The following is a 20,508-nucleotide window of genomic DNA, read 5'->3' on the forward strand; positions in this document are numbered from 1 at the left end:
ACTTTCAGTGCCAAGGAGATGGGAGGGGTTTTTGACCATAGAATGGTGATGAAAGAGCTTACGGGCCTGTGCAAGCTTCTGCGAATGGTCAGAACTGGTTACCACTTTGCACACCTGGACTCTCTGGACTTTTACATGCAAAAAGGACTGTTAAAACCTGGACTTCACCATGATCCAGTGCAACATGGTGAATGTTTTCCTGGACTATTATAAAGAAGCTGATGACATTGTGCCCCAGATCCTGAAGGAGAAAGAGCTGACAGATAAGGTATGGGGAACTTCTGGACATGTTTTTGGCTTATAGACTTTTGGGGAGCAAGGGAAGTGCTGGGTCCCATGGGAGAACAGGGCTCTGGGCAGGAGTGTTCACAGCCCCCTCCCACCAGGTTGGAATATTGTAAATAAAGACCTGTTTTCCTCAACACAATTGTTGGGTTTTACACCAAGGCGCTGCATGAAAGAACCCCCTTTTGCTCGGTAACTTGGGGACAACTGAGATAATGAACATGAAACAGTGTGCTCAGTGCTTGGGCCTGTGGATGGAAAAAGGGGCCACATATTAAACCTGGCAAACTCAAGGAAGGCCTACATGGTGGGCATTACAAACTCAGAGACCGAAGGTAACATACAATTCCTAACTAAAAATGTCATACTGGGGAGAGGACAAAGGTCAATCTTTACCTGAAGTGAGCCTATCTATTGTCTTTTTGCATCTACTATAATATACTTTCAAAATGTCAGGGGAATCAGCCCTGGCCAGGTATGTCAGTTGGTTGGAGCATTGTCCCCATAAGCCAAGGTTGCGGGTTTGGTTTCCAACTAGGATCTTTCTCTTTCTCTTTCTCTCTCTCTCTCTTTTTTTTTTTTTTTTTCTCTCTCTCTTTCTCTTTCAAAAATCAATTTTAAAATGTTAGAGTGAACTTTTCCATCTCTATGTGCTGTAAATGTTAATTATTAACTGTCCCATACCCACCAATGTAAAAGAAGTATATGTCTCTGCATTTTCCTTTTTATCCAACCCAGAGATTTTGCCGTTTTGCTTTCTCCTGCCCCCTTAATCTACCATCAGTTGATTTCATGTAACCCCTTACGTCTCTTCCTTTGATATCTAATGCAACAATTTTGAACCTTTTTCATCTCATGGCATACATAAACTAATTACTAAAATTCTGTGGCACACCAGAAAATATATTATTTGCCAATCTGACAAAAAATCAGTATAATTTTGATTCATTCACACCAGACAGCTATTGTGTTGGCCATTGTCATTTTCTTATTTGACAAGCTAAGGGAAAAGAGGTCAGTGCCTGTAGCAAAATAGTCATGTATTGCTTGTTATGAAAATTATTGCAGCACACCAGTGTGCCATAGCACAATGGTTGAAAATTGCTGGAGAAGAGGAAGAGCAAGAAATTGAAAACTTACTGGAAAAAATAATGAAAGAAAACTTCCATAATTTGGCAAATGAAATAGACATACAAGACCAGGAAGCACAGAGAGTCCCAAACAAGTTGAACCCAAAGAGGGCCACACCAAGACACATCATAATTAAAATGCCAAAGGTTAAAGAGAAACTTTTCTTTTAAAGTATATATTTTTATTATGCTGTTACAGTTGTCCTAATTTCTTTCCCCTTTGCTCCACTCTACCCAGTACCCCCCATTCCCTCCAGCAATCCTATCCCTCTTGGTTCATGTCCATGCATATAAGTTCTTTGGCTTCATCTTTTTCTATATTATTCGTAACTTCCCCCTGTCTGTTTTGAACCAACCAATTATGCTTCTTAATTTCTGCACCATTTCCCCCTTCCTCCCACTTCTTCCTCCCTGCTGATAACCCTCCAAATGATCCCCATACCTATGATTCTGTTCCTGTTCTGGTTGCTTAGTGTATTTTTGTTTTTGTTTTTTTAGGTTCAGTTGTTCATAGTTGTGAGTTGGTTGTTTTTGTTTTTTTAGATTCAGTTGTTGATAGTTGTGAGTTTGTTGTCATTTTAATGTTCATAATTTTGATCCTCTTTTTCTTAAATAAATCCCTTTAACATTTCACATAATAAGGGCTTCGAGATGATGAAATCCTTGCCTGGGAAGCATTTTATCTGCCCTCCCATTCTAAATGATAGCTTTGCTGGATAGAGTAATCTTGGTTGTAGGTCCTTGCTTTTCATCACATTGAATACTTCTTACCAGTCCCTTCTTGCCTTCAAAGTTTCTTTTGAGAAATCAGCTGATAACCTTATAGGAATCCCTTTGTAGGTAACTCTCTTTCCTTCTCTTGGTGCTTTTATAATTCTCTCTTTATCTTTAGCCTTTGGCATTTTAATTATGATGTGTCTTGGTGTGGTCCTCTTTGGATCTAGCTTGTTTGAGACTCTCTGTGCTTCCTAAACTTGTATGTATATTTCCTTTACCAAATTAGGCAAGTTTTTCTTCATTATTTTTTCACATCATTTTTCTTTCAGGGTCTCCCTGGGAAAGTATCGAGATTTGGAGCCCCATGCAGGCCAGGAAAAGGAAACGAAGCCTGTAAGACCTAACCAGAAAATTGGAAAAGCTGGGTGCATACATGCCTCAATGCTATAGCCAGTGGGCCCCAATGGGAATCGGGCCATGAGAAAGTGCTTTATATTCTTCAAAGCTTGCCCTGTTCTTTTATCTCGCTTGATCGCTTTATTATACCAGCATCAGAGGTTTTAACTTTAACTCAAAATGAATTTACCCTCCCTATTTTATGGCCATCTGAAGTCTTTGTGTCCAATATACCCTGACCTGAGGGAGATCTCAACATTCCTTCAATCGTTATCCCTGAACAATATCTGTTTTCTGTAATCAGTACTGTTTAATATTGATTGATGAGCTTTACGTGCATTCTATGTGCCCTTAAGCTTACTGCACTCAATAAGAGACCCTGGAGGAAGGCAATCAAAGCATTTGTCTCTCAGACATTTGCTGGCCTTCTCTCCCCTAGCACAAGCTGCCTGGGAAGTCGTCATTTCATCCGCAACACCAGGGGGTCTCTGTGGGTTGGGGTTCCCCAACAGTTTTCAATGTCTTGCTCTTCTTCTCCTTCTGGCACCCCTTTGATTCAGATGTTAGCATATTTAAAGTTGTCTCAGAGGTTCCTAGGCCTCTCCTTGTTTTTTTTTTTTTTTTTTTTTTCAGTTCTTGTTTCTTCATTCTGTACTGTGACTCTTTTTTCTTCCTTATGTTCCAAATCATTGATTTGAACCCCAGCTTCCTTCCATTTACCATTGATTTTGGGCGGATTTTCCTTCATTTTACTTAGCATCACCTTCACTTCTTCCCTCTTGTGTTTGCCGTATTCAAGTGCATCTGTCAAGTCTGTGAGCATCTTTATCACCAGTGTCTTGAACTCTGCGTCTGTTAGGTTGGCTATCTCCTTGTCACTTAGTTCTCCCACTGGAACCTTGATCACCCCCTCTCCCCCGCTTTGGGCCATACCTCTCTGTCTCCTCAACTTTACAGGCTCCTGTGTTTGCCTCTGTCTTAAGTAGAGCTATCGCACCTGTTACATCGTAAGGGGCAGAGCCATAGGTATTCGTCAGTATGTGGCAACCCATTTCACCACGTTGTGGCCTTCTATGTGGGGGGATGGTCTGTGAGGGAACAATGCAATTGCTCAGCACTGGGCCATTTTCTAGGTACTTCTCCTACTTCCCGTATGGGACTGGTGCCCCTCTAGCTGTTGTCCTGGTTGTAGTTCCCAGGGTGGGTGGGTTTGAGGATGTTCTAGGACCATGGGGGCCCTCTAAACAAATGGACTCTGCTGAGAGACCAGCAGTTTCTTCCTCCACCCCAGCCCTGACTGGTTTGCACAGTCAGAAGCAATGAGGCTTTATTTCCCCTAGAGCTGGAACCATGAGCTGCATGGTCTGGTCTGGTGCTGGGAGTACTCCCCAGGTGTCCCTCGCCACTTTTTTAAATGTGTGACTACATTTTCCCCTGGCTAACCACAGTTATTGTCACAGTTGCTGCCTCCACACCACATTCTCTCTGTTCCAGCTCCTCCCCTCCTACCTGTGTGGGTGAGTATTTCTTCTTTATATCTTTGTTTGTTGGACTTCCATGCAGCTCGACTTCCTGGAACTTCTGGTTGTCTCTAGTTTTGAGGTAGTTGTATTCCTTCTTAGTTGTGGAGGGAGATGCAGCATGTCTACCTATGCCTCCATCTTGGCTAGAAGTCTAAAGAGAGAATCTTAAAAGCAGTAATAGAAAAGCAGAGTTACCTACAAAAGGACCCATAAGACTATCAGCTGATTTCTCGAAAGAAACTTTGCAGGCAAGAAGGGACTGGTAAGAAGTATTCAAAGTGAGAAAAAGCAAGGACCCACAACCAAGATTACTCTATCCAGCAAAGCTATTATTTAGAATGGAAGGGCAGATAAAGAGCTTCCCAGACAAGGTAAAGTTAAGAAGTTCATCATCAACAAGCCATTATTATTTGAAATGTTAAAGGGACTTACTTAAGAAAAAGAAGATCAAAATTATGAACATTAAAATGACAACAAACTCACAACTATAAACAACTGAATCTAAAAAAACAAAAACAAACTAAGCAAACAACAGGAACAGAATCATAGGTATGGGGATCATTTGGAAGGTTATCAGCTGGGAAGGGGAGGGGGAGAATGAGAGAAAAGGTGCAGGGATTAAGAAGCATAATTGGTTGGTAAAAAATAGGGGGAAGTTAAGAATATTATAGGAAAGGGAGAAGCCAAAGAACTTATATGCATGACCCATGGACATAAACTAAGGGAGGTGGGATTGCTGGAGGGAAGGGGGTACTGGGCAGAGGGGAGAAAAGGGGAAAAAATGGGACTACTGTAACAACATAATTAATTAAATATACTTAAAAAAATTTTTAAAGAAAATCGCTGGTCTCGTGTATAAAATAAGCTACAGAACTGCCATTCTCCAGAGCACTTTCTTTCTTTCTTTTTTCAAGACTTTAAAAAATAATTATTTATTTATTTGTTTGTTTATTTGTTTATTTTATTTTTAGAGAGAGGGGAAAGGAGAAAGAGGGGGAGAGAAACATCACTGTGTGGTTGCCTCTCACTCGTGCCCACAACTGGGGACCTGACGTGCAACCTAGTAATGTGCGCTGACTGGGAATTGAACCAGCGACACTTGGCTCGCAGGCCAATGCTCAATCCACTGAGCCACAGCAGCCAGGTCAAGAATTTACTTATTTATTTTTAGAGCAAGGGGAAGTTAAGAAGAATGAGAGAGACAGAAACATCACTGTGTGGTTGCCTGTCATATGTCCCCAACCAGGGACCTGGCCTGCAACCCAGGCATGTATCCTGACTGGGAATCGAACCGGTGGCCCTTTGGTTCACAGGCTGAAACTCAATCCACTGAACCACACCATCCAGGGCCAGAGCAATTTTTAAATCAATTGAGATTTTGCTGCCAGCAATTTTCATTGGTTTGCAATTTTCATTGGTTTGGTTCAAATAAACTTATAAAAATTCTCTACAAGTTAGGATGTTTCTTACGTCAACAACACGTAGTAAGCAATCCATAGGTGATACTTTACATTCCAACAAAACCCCATATACTCGTGTATTCTGTGTCCTGAACAACTCAAGGTGGTGCATTATTCACTTAGATTATGATGTGAGGGGCACCCTCGGAGTTACCACATGGCTGCCCTGTGTTCAAGAAGTGAGACAAATTAGCATTCATTTAATAAATATATCTAATTAACACATGCATTCAACACATATGCAAATGTGCATACATCATATTCCTCCACATCCAAAATCTAAAAGAGCAGTTTCTGCAGCTATAATGGGGGCCTGGCTGCTCCCTCATCCTACCTGCCCTGCTGTCTCTGGTCTCTGCACCCCACCCCATCACCATTTCTACAGCCCTTCTGACTCAATCCCAGTTCAACTTCACCTGCCTCCTCGCCCAGCCTACTGCCCTGGGGGGCCATTCACACTATGTCTTCGCATTCTCCTGATAGTCTGTAACCACATGTTCTGCTCTTCTTTCTGGTCCTCAGTGCAGGCAGCTTTCCCTGTGCACAGCATGGGCTGCTGAGTTCTGCTGGGGAAGGACACTAAGCCGTTCTGCCTGCATCCTGCACATTCATGCTGGGGTGACCTCCAATGAGGCCACCTGGCAATCTAGATTTCATCTCCTGACTAACTGTCGTTCTCCACAGCTGCCTCCCCCACTTCTTCAGATCCTTCTCTGCAGCCTCCAATTTTATTGCACAGATGAGGCCACATCAGAGGAACAGCCTCAACCCAACTTCTCCCGTCCCACAGAATACATCCATAGCTTCACCCTCTGATCTCTGAGAAAGTGGGTCTAAAATGTGCTAAAAATCTTGCCACTCGAAACAGCATGGATGGAACTTGAGGGTATTATGCTGAGTGAAATAAGTCAGATGGAGAAAGACAAATACCATATGATCTCACTTACATGTGAAATCTAAAAAAAACAAACTGACAAACAGAAACAACATACACGCACAGAAAAAATTGGTGGTTGCCAGAGGCAGGGGTGGGGGTGAGTAGAATGGGTGAATGTACTCAAGAGGTACAAATTTCCAGTTTTAAAATAAACAAGTCATGAGAATGTAATGTATAGCATGGTGACTACAGTTAACAATATTCTGCATATTTAAAAGTTGGTAAAGGAGATCTTTTTAAAATTTATGTTTATTGATCTTTTAGCGAAAGAGGAAAGAGAGAGGAAAAAACATCGATTTGTTGTTCCACTGATTTACACATTCATTAGCTGATTCTTGTATGTGCTCTGACTCAAACCCAAAACCAACTCAGCTACCCCAGACTAAGAGAGTAGATCTTAAAAGTTCTCATTCCAAGAAAAACAATTTGTTACTATGTATGGTGATGAATGATGACTAGACTTATTGTGATGATCATTCCTCAATACATACATTTATTGAATCGTTCAAGGGTCAATGTATCTGCTGAGACCCCAGCAGGTTCTCAAAGCTCCACCAGAATGTGTGAGAGGCCCTGTCACGCTGGCCAGACACGGAAAGGACTTTGGCATCTGGTCGACACTCCTTTTCGTTGTTCAATATTAGGTTTTGATTTGCCCCTTGACATTGTTTCCAAAGACCAAGGAATGTCAATAACATTTTAAAGGACTGATAAGAACCTCCTGGTTATGAAACCACTTTCCATGCAAGCACACTCTACTACAAAAGGGAGGGATCCTGGATGCTGCTTTGTCTTTGCCTTGAGAACAGTGTGGGGATCAATGTGTGTGTTTGTGATTTGTTTATTGGGTTGGCTTGGCTCTTTCCTTTTTAAAAAATTACATTCTTCCCTCTCATATTACTAAATTAATTTATATTTTTGAGAAATTGAGTCTCAAAGTGTCAAAACATAAGCCTTTATTAATAAAGTAGATGTTGTAAGCATGACGGCGACTTTGAAAGTGATGTTACTTTTACCATTCTGCATCTTGCATCTTTACTAGCAAATTGGTTAGGAGAGGTAGGGGGCAGGGCGGAGGAGGCAGTTCTGAACGAATGGGCTTTTTGTCATGTTTTTGTATGTTTACTATAAAAGTTCTTGTTCCTTAGGAGATCATGGTCTCTGACTATGCACACAAACTTTGAATTGTCCCTAGTAAATTATAGCAGGAGACCTTGGCACCCAAGGAATTCCAGCTTTCTGGAATTATAGTAGTAATTCCCAGCCACAGTCTGGACTTTATCTTGCTAACCATAGTTGAGCAACTATAAATTACTGCTATATTAATGTTTTTAAGCACTGGGATAGTCTAATTCTAACTTGTAATTAATTATGTTTGCCAATTACCCATTTGAAATGAATTTGTGTCCGAACGGTTCTTTTTTTCTTTTTTCTTTTAAAGATTTTACTTATTTTTAGAGAGAGGGGAAGGGAAGAAGAAATAGAGGAAGAAAAACATGGATGTGTGAGCAGTACATCGACTGGCTGCCTTTTGTACACCCCCAACTGGGAACCTGGCCTGCAACACTGGCATGTGTCCTGAGTGGGAATTGAACCAGTGACCTTTCAGTTTGCAGTCCAGCATTCAATCTACTGAGCCATACCAGCCAGGGCTGAACAGTTATTAAAATTGTTATATTGTACAGATATTATTTATGACAGCTTTGTACTGTGAAATGCACTTAATAAAAAATAAAAGGTTGAAAAAAGAATCAAATCATTATGTTGTACCCCTAAAACTGATATAATGCTATGTCAATTATATCTCAACACAAAAAATAAAAAAATAAAAAATAAAAGATGCTAGGAAAACCATGAAATACCATGCCACAGTTAGAATCAATGGACTAGATGCCACCCAGCAATAGCTATACAGTTTGTAAACATGCTGAGTAAAAAACAGAAAAGTGAATGTAATAGCTTTTATTTACATTTAAAAATGTATTTATTTATTTATTTATTTATTTATTTATTGTTAGAGAGAGGGGAAGAGCGGAAGAAAGAGAGGGAGAGAAACATCAATGTGTGGTTGCTTCTTGCGTGCCCCCATCTGGGTACCTGCCCCACAACCTAGGCATGTGCCCTGACTGGGAATCAAACCAGTGACCCAGTGGATTTAAGTGGTGGCCTTCGAGCTAAGGGTCACTGGTTTGATACCCTGTCAGGGCACATGCCTGGCTTGTGGGCTGGGTCCTCAGTTATGGACGTGCAAGAGGCAACCAATTGTTTCTCCCTCCCTTCTCCTCATTCTAAATACATAAATAAAATCTTTAAAAAAAAAAACAAAACTCTTTCAGAACCACCTTGTTGGAAACCTGGGTTCCTCAACCCATCCCCCCAAAATGATCCTGGTTTTCATCTCTCTGTTAGTGACACCAGCCAGGAAGACTGTTCAAGGCTCATGTTTCCTGAATTCACCCCACTTTGTTCAGCCTCCTGTTTTTGTTCTTGCTCTTCCTCGCCCGGACTCTATCTCCCACTGTGCAGCAGGTCTCCCCACACCTGTGTGTAACACAGTTTTCCCATTCTTCGCCTCAGCGCATCCTCTGGCGCCCAGAGTCCTCCCACCTTTCTGGCCACTCTTCCTTCAAGCCTCAGCTCAGAAGCTCCATCCTCTAAAAAGTTCCAGGCGCACAGACACACACCCCAGGCACCATGCTGACCTGGCGCTCAGGACTCATATAGCACCAGGCACTTTCCCTGGCAGAACATTTATCTCTGAGTTGTCTATTGTCATTCCTTGTTTACTTCTCTGTCTCCCCTACTGACCATATATTGGCGCCGGACTATCTTTTTAATTGATGTATGTATAGACACGTTTGTTGACTAAGGAAACGAATGGCTTCTCCAACTAATGTGAATGCTCCCTACACTTTGAACCATTATAGCTCTCCAACAAGGACGCCTGCCAAAGTGCCAAAGTGTCCCTGCTGGAACTGGAATCCCCTTGGGTCTAATACGTAAACTCCTCTACCTCAACTGTCTTCCTTCCACCCTCAGTGTTTTCGTCTACCTAGAGACGAGAACATTCAGGCGAAAATTATAAGGACCAAATGAGTCATATATGTTGTAAATGGCAGTGGGATAAATAAAATATTATTTGGTCTGAGGGCTGCCCTCTTTAATTCATTAATGAATTGGGTTGTGTGACCTCTCCCAGCATGATTCTATCTCAAATGGTAATTCTATAGGTAGATTTTTTTAAAGTATATTTTATACGCCTTTAAGGACTGCAGCGAGGGTGTCTTCATTCACACCAGATCTGATGGCAAGCTCTACAACCTGGCCCGTCTACGAGCCAAGACCAAAGTCAAAGAGGTGCTCATCCGTGAGATGCTCTTCGCCGACGACGCAGCCTTGACATCACACTCTGAAGAGGGACTCCAGCAGCTAGTCACTTGCCTTTCCCACGCATGCAAGGAGTTCGGACTAGCCATCAGCCTGACGAAGACGAAGGTTATGGCTCAAGGCACGGGGACTCCCCCATGCATCACCATCGATGGATACACCCTGGAGGTTGTCAACGACTTCACTTACCTCGGGTCCACCATCTCGAGCTCTCTGTCAGTTGACTTGGAGGTCAACCGGAGAATCGCCAGGGCAGCCACAGTTATGGCCAAACTGAACCGGCGAGTGTGGAACAATTCCAGCCTCACTGAGAAAACCAGACTGCGCATCTACCAAGCCTGCGTACTCAGCACTCTCCTCTATGGCAGCGAGACGTGGACCACCTACACAAGGCACGAAAGGACTCAACAGCTTCCACATGAGGTGCCTGCGACGCGTCCTGCATGTCGCCTGGCAGGATAAGGTCCCCAACACCGAGGTGCTGAAGCGAGCCAACATGAGCAGTTTGCATGCAGTTCTTAGCGAGAGACGCCTCAGGTGGCTCGGCCATGTCAAAAGAATGGATGCAGGCCGTATCCCCAAAGACCTCCTCTACGGCGAGCTAGCAGAAGGCCAGAGGATGACAGGGCGCCCAAAACTGCGGTTCAAAGACATCTGCAAAAAGGACATGACACAATGCTCCATCAATCTCAACACATGGGAAGTTCAAGCAGACGACCGCCTAGCCTGGAGGCTCGCGGTCAGGCAAGGTACGTCACGCGCGGAGGCTGCGCGCAACGAGGAGGCGGTCCAGAAAAGATCGAGGCGGAAGCAGCGTCAACAGCAGCAACAACAGCCATCTGCCTTCACCTGTAACAAGTGCGGCAGGGATTGTCACTCCCGAGTCGGACTGCACAGCCATTCTCGGCGGTGCAGATAGACTCTCAAGAAGCTACGCCATTGTCTCTCGAGACGGACGGCTGCCGATGATGATGACGATGATGATGATATTTTATTGATTATGTTGTTACGGTAGTTTCAGTTTTTTTTCCTTTTGCTCCCCTCTGCCCAGTATCTCCCTTCCCTCCAGCAATCCCACCCCCCTTAGTTCATGTCCATTAGTCCTGTGTATACGTTCTTTGGCTTCACCCTTTCCTATATTATTTGTAACTTTCCCCTGTCTATTTTTGTATTTACCAATTATGCTTCTTAATTCCTGCACCTTTACCCCATTTCTCCCCCTTTCTCCTTCCAGCTGATACCCTCCGAATGATCCCCATACCTATGATTCTGTTCCTATTCTGGTTTGCTTAGTTGGATTTTGTTCTTATTTTTTAGATTCAGTTGTTGATGGGTGTGAGTTTGTTGTCATTTTAATGTTCATAATTTTGATCTCCTTTTTCTTAAGTAAGTCCCTTTAACATTTCATATAATAATGGCTTGGTGATGATGAGCTCCTTTAGCTTTACCTTGTCTGGGAAGCACTTCATCTGCCCTTCCATTCCAAATGATAGCTTTGCTGGATAGAGTAATCTTGGTTGTAGGTCCTTGCTTTTCATCACATTGAGTACTTCTTGCCAGTCCCTTCTTGCCTGCCAAGTTTCTTTTGAGAAATCAGCTGGTAGTCTTATAGGCACCCCTTTGTAGGTAACTCTCTGCTTTTCTCTTGCTACTTTTAAGATTCTCTCCTTATCTTTAACCTTTGGCATTTTAATTATGATGTGTCATGGTGTGGTCCTCTTTGGGTCTAGCTTGTTTGGGACTGTCTGTGCTTTCTAGACTTGTATGTCTATTTCCTTCACCACATATGAGGACTTTTCCTTCATTAATTTCTCACATAAGTTTTCAATTTTTTGCTCTTGTTCTTCTCCTTCTGGTACCCCTATGATTTGGAAGTTGGCACGTTTAAAGTTTTCCCAGAGGTTCCCAAGCCTCTCCTCATTTTTTTCAATGCTTATTTCCTTATTCTGTACTGGTTGACTGTTGTTTTCCTCCTTATGTTCCAAAGCATTGATTTGAACCCCAGTTTCCTTCCCTTCACCATTGGTTTTGTGTGGATTTTCCTTTGTTTCATTTAGCATAGCCTTCACTTCTTCCCTTATGCGTTTGCCATACTTAAGCATATCTCTCAAGCCTGTGAGCATCTTTATCACCAGTGTTTTGAATTCTTCATTTGTTAGGTTGGCTATCTCCTCGTTTGTAAGGTTGGCTATCTCCTCGTCACTTAGTTCTCCCACTGGAACCTTGATCCATTCCCTTTTGGGCCATACTTCTCTGTCTCCTCATCTTGACAGGCTTCTGTGTTTGTTTGCCTCTGTGTTTTAGGTCGAGCTGTCGCTCCTGTTATGTTGTAAGGGGCGGAGCCTTAGGGATTCGTCAGTACAGGCAATACAGGTGACCTGTTTCACTCCATTGTGGCTCTGCCTGGATGAGTATATCTTCTTTATATCTTTGTTGTTGGACTTCCATGCAGCTTGATCTTCTGGAACTTCTGGTTGTCTCTAGTTTTGAGGTAGTTGTATTCCTTCTTAGTTATGGAGGGAGATACAGCATTTCTGTCTAGGCCATCATCTTGGCCAGAAGTATAGGTATATTTTTGAGTACCTGACCATTTATCTGTCCCAAGAATGAAGCTCGTTAGATGGAACCATGCCCATATTTCCTGTTATTTGACATATGTATGATCAGTTTCAAATAAGATACTCATCAGTTGAATTAAACACAGAGTTTAATGGCATCTGTTTTGTCATAATTGACATGGACTTACTGTCAGTAGTCTTGACAGATGGGTATTTCCCAAACACACCATTCCAGGTCCTTCAAATACTCTTAGGATGAGGTATCCAGTCCTTTTCCTCATATTTGCAGAATTGCCTAACCAAGACAGAGATGGAGGTGGAGGGAGAGGACAGCCTGCGTGGGGTCTCCACTCGGATTCACAAGGGGCAGGAGAAGAGAGCGAAGCGGATGTTTGAAGGGCACCAGCTGTCCTTCTGGGTCTGTGGCTCACGAAGCAGCCTGTGATCCTGGACTGCCATTCCCATTTCCTCAAAAGGTGACTTATTCACATCCACTTTTCATTTTGGGAGTTTTTGTCCTTTCCTATTGATTATAAAAATACGTTATTTATGATTGGTCCTAAATCCTTTTCAGTTATATGGACTGCACATTTCTTCTTCCAGTCTATAAGGGTCTGTCGTTTCACTTTGTAGTATCTTTTACCAATTGAAAGTTTTAGAGTAATTATTTAAATTAGACAATTGATACATGAGGTTCATTATACTATTATCTCTACTTTTGTCTAATTTTGAAAATAACCATAATAAATAGTTGTAAAATTTTATAAAACAAATAATTCTCTACTATCCCAAATTCCTAAAGATCAGCTCCTATATTTTATAGTTTTACTTTCCATGCTTGGATCTCTAATGTCACTGGGATTTGTTTCTGCAGTTGGGGTGTCAGAACATCAAACCTTATCTTCCCCTTGTGGATGACCAACTGTCCCAGCTCCGTTTGTGACCCTGTATGTACTTTCTCCTCTAACGAGGAATTCTACCTCTGCCCCATATATTCTTACACTTGTTTCCAAACTCTCAAATCTATTCCTTAGTCACTGTGTCCATTCTTGTACCTTGCCACACTGCTTTCATTCCAAAATATGACCAGATTTGCCAGGTCTTCTTTTTTGTAAAAAACAAAATTTGTTTCCTCCATGAGGGTATTGCTCAATCTTTGTTAGGTTTATTCCTGGGGCCTGTGGGTTTTTCTGCTCTCCCTCTCCCCAGCAGCTAGGCCAGGCATGTCCTCCCTGACCCCTGCTCCAGCCCTCTGGTCCATGCCCACCCCTCCCTCCCTCATGCAGGGAGCAGCCCTCTGGCCCCAACAGCTGACTGTTCCTGAGAGGCCTGGCCAGAAGGGTTGGGCTCACACTCTTCCGCCTTGTGTCCTGTCAGCCGAGTCTGGGGAGAGTGACAGTTGTTTCAGTGGGGACAATGGACTGCATTCTATATGGGTCCCTCTCTGGGCAGAGCAGCTGTTCCTGTGGATAGGGTCAGTCCACCTGTCAGCTCTAGTTCCTGTTTTAGACGACATCTAAATCCCCACTTTCTTTGGGTCTTGCGAGCGTGTGTAGTGTGTGTCGTACTCCCAATTGTCTGTTCATGGGACTATCATTGCCTAGTCTTGGTGGGGAGAGGAACAGTGGTCACGGGTGAGGAACCTTCCCTCTCTTGTGTATAATCTCTTACCTCAAGGAGCTAGTAGAGGTCATGAAGTCTCCTCTCAGTTGTCACCACATTCAGGCCTCAGATCCTCCCAACAGTCCCACTGAGATAGATGGTTTCAGGGCTGCTGTCGCATGCTGAGAAGGGCTATCACAGTTGACAGGGCTGCACTCCCAGTTTCGGGCTGGTATTCTTTCCTTCCCCATGGACACTTCCTATAACTGACCAGTCTCTGCACCTCCTCCTGGGTACCTGCGCCTCTCCGCTCTCCCTGCCCTCGATGAAGCCTCCCTGGCATCTTCCTAGAACTCCTTGTTTGGGGGTCAACACTGCCCTCAATCTCCCACAACTGGGAAGGGCTCCAGGACAGTGCTGAGGCACTGGAGGGAACACCAGGACAATGACAGAGCCAGGGGCCAGGGCCTTGAGGGGACCTAGGCCTCCATTGATTCATCAAGCATTAACTGAGCCCCAGCACCCACTCTCAGGTGGCTGCTCAAGAGCATCAGAGTGCCTTGTAGCAGGCCTTCAAGGAGCAGCCACTAGGCTGGCTTTAGACAGATACACTGGGAGGGAAAACCCACAGGATGGAAGGAAGAGTTGTCGGTAGAAATAAGGCTCTCCCACATGATCACAAGAAAAGAATTCCAGGGACCCACGCACAGGAGATTGTAGAGTGGCAAAATGGTTTCTTTGTGTGGAAATAGAAGCTGCCCCCTGGGTTTCCAATGTCCCATCTCCCTCCATCCCACCAATTTTGTCTTCAGTAGGGCCAGGATGAAGGCTACTGCCCAGAGTTTAAAGTACAGTACAGTCAGCATCCAGCTAGCTTAGCATGTGTTTCCAGTTGTAGTCCATTGCTGTGCTTCTGTATTCAGGCTCTCTTTTGGAGGCCAAGGGTCATGCAGCTGCTAAGGCCACGTGGCCATGGAGAGAACAGGTGCATGCACTGTGTGAGTGGAGAGAGAGAGAGAGAGAGAGAGAGAGAGAGAGAGAGAGAGAGAGAGAGAGCTTCTTTGTTCCCCTGGGGTTATAACCAGGATCTTGAGTTTGGGACTGATCAGGTGCTTTCTCTAAAGAACAAATCAATTTCCCAAACTTTTTCAGGCTTTGATAGGTCCACTCCCTGGTTAGACTAATAGGTCTCTGTGGTACAGCACCTCAGCCTGTGCCCCACAACAGTCCTGTACTGGAAGGGGGGAAGGAGAAGTGTTAATTTGCTTGGCAGAGCACAATGCTGTGGGCCGCTGGAGTGTGAAGTTGTAGCTTGCTGGCTTAGTAAGCAGATTTATGCTTCCCCATTTTATCATATTAAGCTCAATGCTCCCCGTCTCAATATCTAGCTAAATACCAGTGGTAACAGAAGGAAACTTGTTTACTAGACACCTTCTAGGAGCCAAGCTCTGGAGCTAGTATTCTCTCATCCTTTGATTTTTGATGCTGGTGAAGACAGGTGTTATGATCATTCTCATTTTAGGGAAGAAAGCTACCACACAGCACAACTTCAAAGGGTGTCATTTCCACATCAGGTTGTGGAGTGTACAGTCTTCTCAGGCAGCCAGAGCACCCTTCAGACAGGGTCCCAGAGGCAGCATGCAAATCCAGATCTGAGTGAACAATGCATAAATGCCCTTCACCTTCCTGTCCAGCTCACGGCAGAGGCGGCGGCTAGGTTGTAGTGTTCTTTGGCCCCCTGGATGGGGACCAGAGAAAGAGATGGGAGGAGCAGGATGCCCAGTACTCCCAGATCTTGAAAGAACCCATTAGCTCTATTAAAACTCTCACCACCCTATCCTCAGTTTCCCCAACTGCTTGTCTGTCGCCCTGCTGACTCTTGGTGTGTCTGTCCTGTGTCCTTGGCAATTTGCACAGGCCTGGTACACAGCAGGCACACAATACTGGTTTTTGACATGAATGGTCCAATTAACTGATGTCTATAGGGGCCCCCAGGATGCTTCTAGATGACCCTGAGGTCCTGCAAAGAAGACCAGGAAGGAGGACCCCAGGGGTCAATTACTGCCCAGCCCACTTGCCTCCACTTCATAAGCTGGCACCCAGATACGTTTTTTTTAATCCGCATCCAAAGATATCTCTTACTGATTTTAAAAAGAGAGGAAAAATGAGAGAGAAGAAACCTTGATGTGAGAGAGAAGAAACCTTGATGTGAGAGAGAAACATCCATCTGTTGCCTCCCATACATGCCTTCACAGAGGATCAAACCTGCAACTGCCCTGACCAGGGAATCGAACCCTCAACATTTTGCTGTACAGATGGGAGGACACTCCAACCAACTTAGCCACCTGGCCACAGTGATTTTTTTTTTTTAATTGACTTTTAAAAACATGGGTTTTAACCAATTTCCTCAAAGTTGCCTGGTCCCTCCCTGCTCAGCAGATGATGAGGAGTAGAGGTCAGAGCAAGGAACAGAGATCACAGCAGTGGAAGCAGGACCTATTACACAGGGTTTGTCGTCGGCAGCCGTCCGTCTCGAGAGACGATGGTGTAGCTTCTTAAGAGTCTATCTGCACCGCCAAGAATGGTTGTGCAGTCCGACTCGGGAGTGACACGGTATCTGTCTCCTCCCGTGTTGAATCGACATCTTGCGATGACGCTGGAGTGTCCTCTCCAGTGAAGCTGAAGCTACAGAGCCTGGGCAGGGTGATATGGAGGGTCTGCTGTTGCTGTTGCCCATGCAGCAGACCCCCCCTCTCTTCGCAGCTGAAGGATCCAAGGGGAAGACGGAGTCAATACAGCTTGGCTTCAGGTGCGCCGCAGGAGTTGCCGGTGTTGACTACAACGTCAAACCGCCTTAGGGACTCCGGCTCCGGATTTTCTGTCGGGGTTTACTCCCTTAGCCTTTCCCCTGAAGAGGTATGCCGCAAGGCAGCGGAGGTTTTTTGGAGTCAGAGTTTTCCTTCTCTGATGTGCCCTGACTGGAAGATCGAACCAGCGACACTTAGCTCGCAGACCGACGCTCAATCCACTGAGCCAAACCAGCCAGGGCGATATTACACACGGTTACACAAGGCAAAATCAGGAACTAGAAGGAATTGCCTCTGGCAGCTTTGTTGCCAGAGAGGATGGTTATCTTCCCAAGAGAGGCAGAGGAAATTCTTAGTAGAGCCCTTGGTTTTCTGCCTTGGAGACAATACCTGGGGCTGGCTGAGGTGGGCTGGGTGGGATTAATCCCAGGTGAGAGTGGGAAGGAGGTGGAGAGAGGAGTTAATCTTAGGAAGGGGTTGGGGTGGAGACTAAACCATGACTAACTAGATCCCTGCCCTGGGCCCAGCTGCAGCCCCTCCCCACCTTCCTTCCCCAGCTCCTCTGGGACTCCCCATGGTTAACAGAGACAACATCCTGCTTCCTTTACTTGCCTCCCAGAGGCCCTCCCCTGCCCCCTGATGGTTTGGGCGTTTGGTCCCATGCCCAGGGTCCAAGGTCCTCACAGCTGAAAGACCCCACAGCTGTGGAAGCTAAGCTGGAAGGGATGGTGTGCAACTTACCCACGGTCACAGCAGTTGCACATCTGGGTTAGTGCTTGGTCAGGTCTGCAGGGTACCCCCGAAATTACACACTTGGAGGTTCCTAAAGGGAACCATCAAGGCTTGACTTTCTTTGGCTCAGTGTGATCAGTTCCTCCTCTCCTAGTAGCTCTCTCCAGCTGTGTGTGGCCTGCAGGGCTCTCACAAATTTCTTAGTTCTGGGACTTAGAGGCACAGGCTCTGGGGCAAGCAGGCCTGGGTTTAATCCTGTTACAGAATTTTCATTTATTTGTTTCTTGCACCAAATGTTATTGCCAAGCACTGGGAACACAGCAGCTGACAAAATAGATGTAAGTCCCTACAGTATTTCCTCACTTATCGTGGGTATTATGTTCTAGAGCCCCCCCCCCATGATAGGTGAAAATCTGCATAGTAACCTTACAGTTATTTTAGTATTTATATATATATATTAAGGCTTTATAAACCCTTCCCACACACTTATAGACTGTTCCCAGACCCCTTATTAACCTTTCCCACTCCCTTATTAACCTTTTCCACACTTTTATAAACACTACTTATGTTCTTAAACATATTCTACACTCTTAAACCTCTATGTAACTCTAACAACATACATATACAGTACCGCAAAATCCCACGATATAGCAAAAAATCCGCGATAAATAATTAAATACAATATTTTTAAAAATCCCGCGATACAGTGATGCTGCCATACGTAAACCACGATATAGAGAGGGACTACTGTACCCATGATAAGTGAGGAAATACTGTACTCTCATGGACTTCACATACTAGTGGGGGGTACAGATATCAGTAAGATAAAGAAATAAAATAAAATATATAACATGTCAGACAGTGATATGCTATGGAGACAAAGCAGAGGAAAGGATAGAGATGAGGCAGCAGGAGATGGGGTGGAAGGAGCGTACTTTTAAGTAGGATGGATGGATACGATTTGGGCAAAGACTTGAAGGAGATAAGAGATGGAGGCTTATGGATGCCTGGAGAAAGAGCCTTGCAGGAAGGAGCAACAATAGGTGCAAAGGCCCTGAGGCAGAAACATGTCCAACACAGTTAAGGAGCTGCAAGAAGGCCAGTGTGGCTGGAGCAGAGTGAGTGGCAAGAACTAGAACTTGAATCAGTCAGACTATCCAGGCCAGGGCCTTGTAAGTCATAATTCAAGCCTTTGGCTTTAACTCTGAGTAAGTTGGAATAAGGCAAAATCTGATTCATGTTTTATAAAGATCTTCTGGCACTGTGTGGAAAAGAAAAACAGGAACACCAGTTAGGAAGCTACTACGAAAATTCAGGTGAGAGGCAATGCTCAGACGAGGGCAGTCATGGTGGTGTTTGGTGAGAAGTGGTGAGATTCTGAATATTTTGAGGTTACACATGCTGAATGGTTAAAAAACAAGACCCTTACATGTGCTCTCTACAAGAGACTCACTTTAGAGCAAAAGACATCTATAGACTGAAAGTAAAGTAAGGGAAAAAGGTATTTCATGAAAATAAGAGTGAAGAAAAAAGCTGGGGTTGCAATACTTGTACCAGAAAAAATAGACCTCAAAACAAAAGCTGTAACAAAAGACAAAGAAAGACCCAGCAATTCCACTTCTGGGCATTTATCTAAAGAAAATGAAAACACTAATTCAAAAAGATATGTGCACCCCTATGCTCATTGCAGCATTATTTACAATATCCACGATATGGAAGCAGCCTAGGTGTTCACCCATAGTTAATGGATAGAGACAATGTGGTGTGTGTGTGTGTGTGTGTGTGTGTGTGTATGTATATATATATATACATACACACACATACATGTGTGTGTGTGTGTGTGTATGACAGACTATTACTCAGCCATAGAAAAGAATGAAATCTTGCCATTTGAGACAACATAGGTGGATCTAGATGGTATATACTAAGTGAAATTAGAGAAAGACAAATACTTTAGCCTTTCACTTATATATGGAATCTAAAAAAACTAAACAAATAACAAACAAAACAGACTCATGGATGCAGAGAACAAACTGATAGTTGTCAGAGGGCTGGGTGGTGGGGAGATGATAGGCAAAAAGATGAAGGTGATTAAGAGGTACAAGCTTATATATAAGTCACGGGGATGTCAAGTACAGCAGTGGAAATCGTCGTCGTCGTCGGCAGCCGTCCGTCTCGAGAGACGATGGCGTAGCTTCCTGAGAGTCTATCTGCACCGCCGAGAATGGCAGTGCAGTCCGATTCGGGAGTGACAATCCCTGCCGCACTTGGTACAGGTGAAGGCAGATGGCTGTTGTTGCTGCTGTTGACGCTGCTTCCGCCTAGATCTTTTCTGGACCGCCTCCTCGTTGCGCGCAGCCTCCGCGCGTGACGTACCTTGCCTGACCGCGAGCCTCCAGGCTAGGCGGTCGTCTCCTTGAACTTCCCATGTGTTGAGATTGATGGAGCATTGTGTCATGTCCTTTTTGCAGATGTCTTTGAACCGCAGTTTTGGGCGCCCTGTCATCCTCTTGCCTTCTGCTAGCTCGCCGTAGAGGAGGTCTTTGGGAATACGGCCTGCATCCATTCTTTTGACATGGCCGAGCCACCTGAGGCGTCTCTCGCTAAGAACTGCATGCAAACTGCTCATATTGGCTCGCTTCAGCACCTCGGTGTTGGGGACCTTATCCTGCCAGGCGACATGCAGGACGCGTCGCAGGCACCTCATGTGGAAGCTGTTGAGTTTCCTTTCGTGCCTTGTGTAGGTGGTCCACGTCTCGCTGCCATAGAGGAGAGTGCTGAGTACGCAGGCTTGGTAGATGTGCAGTCTGGTTTTCTCAGTGAGGCTGGAATTGTTCCACGCTCGCCGGTTCAGTCTGGCCATAACTGTGGCTGCCCTGGCGATTCTCCGGTTGACCTCCAAGTCGACTGACAGAGAGCTCGAGATGGTGGACCCGAGGTAAGTGAAGTCGTTGACAACCTCCAGGGTGTATCC

This window comes from Furipterus horrens, unplaced genomic scaffold (genome assembly GCF_987537825.1).
Source record: "Furipterus horrens unplaced genomic scaffold, mFurHor1.1.pri manual_scaffold_6, whole genome shotgun sequence".
In the NCBI taxonomy this organism is placed as follows: Eukaryota; Metazoa; Chordata; class Mammalia; order Chiroptera; family Furipteridae; genus Furipterus; species Furipterus horrens.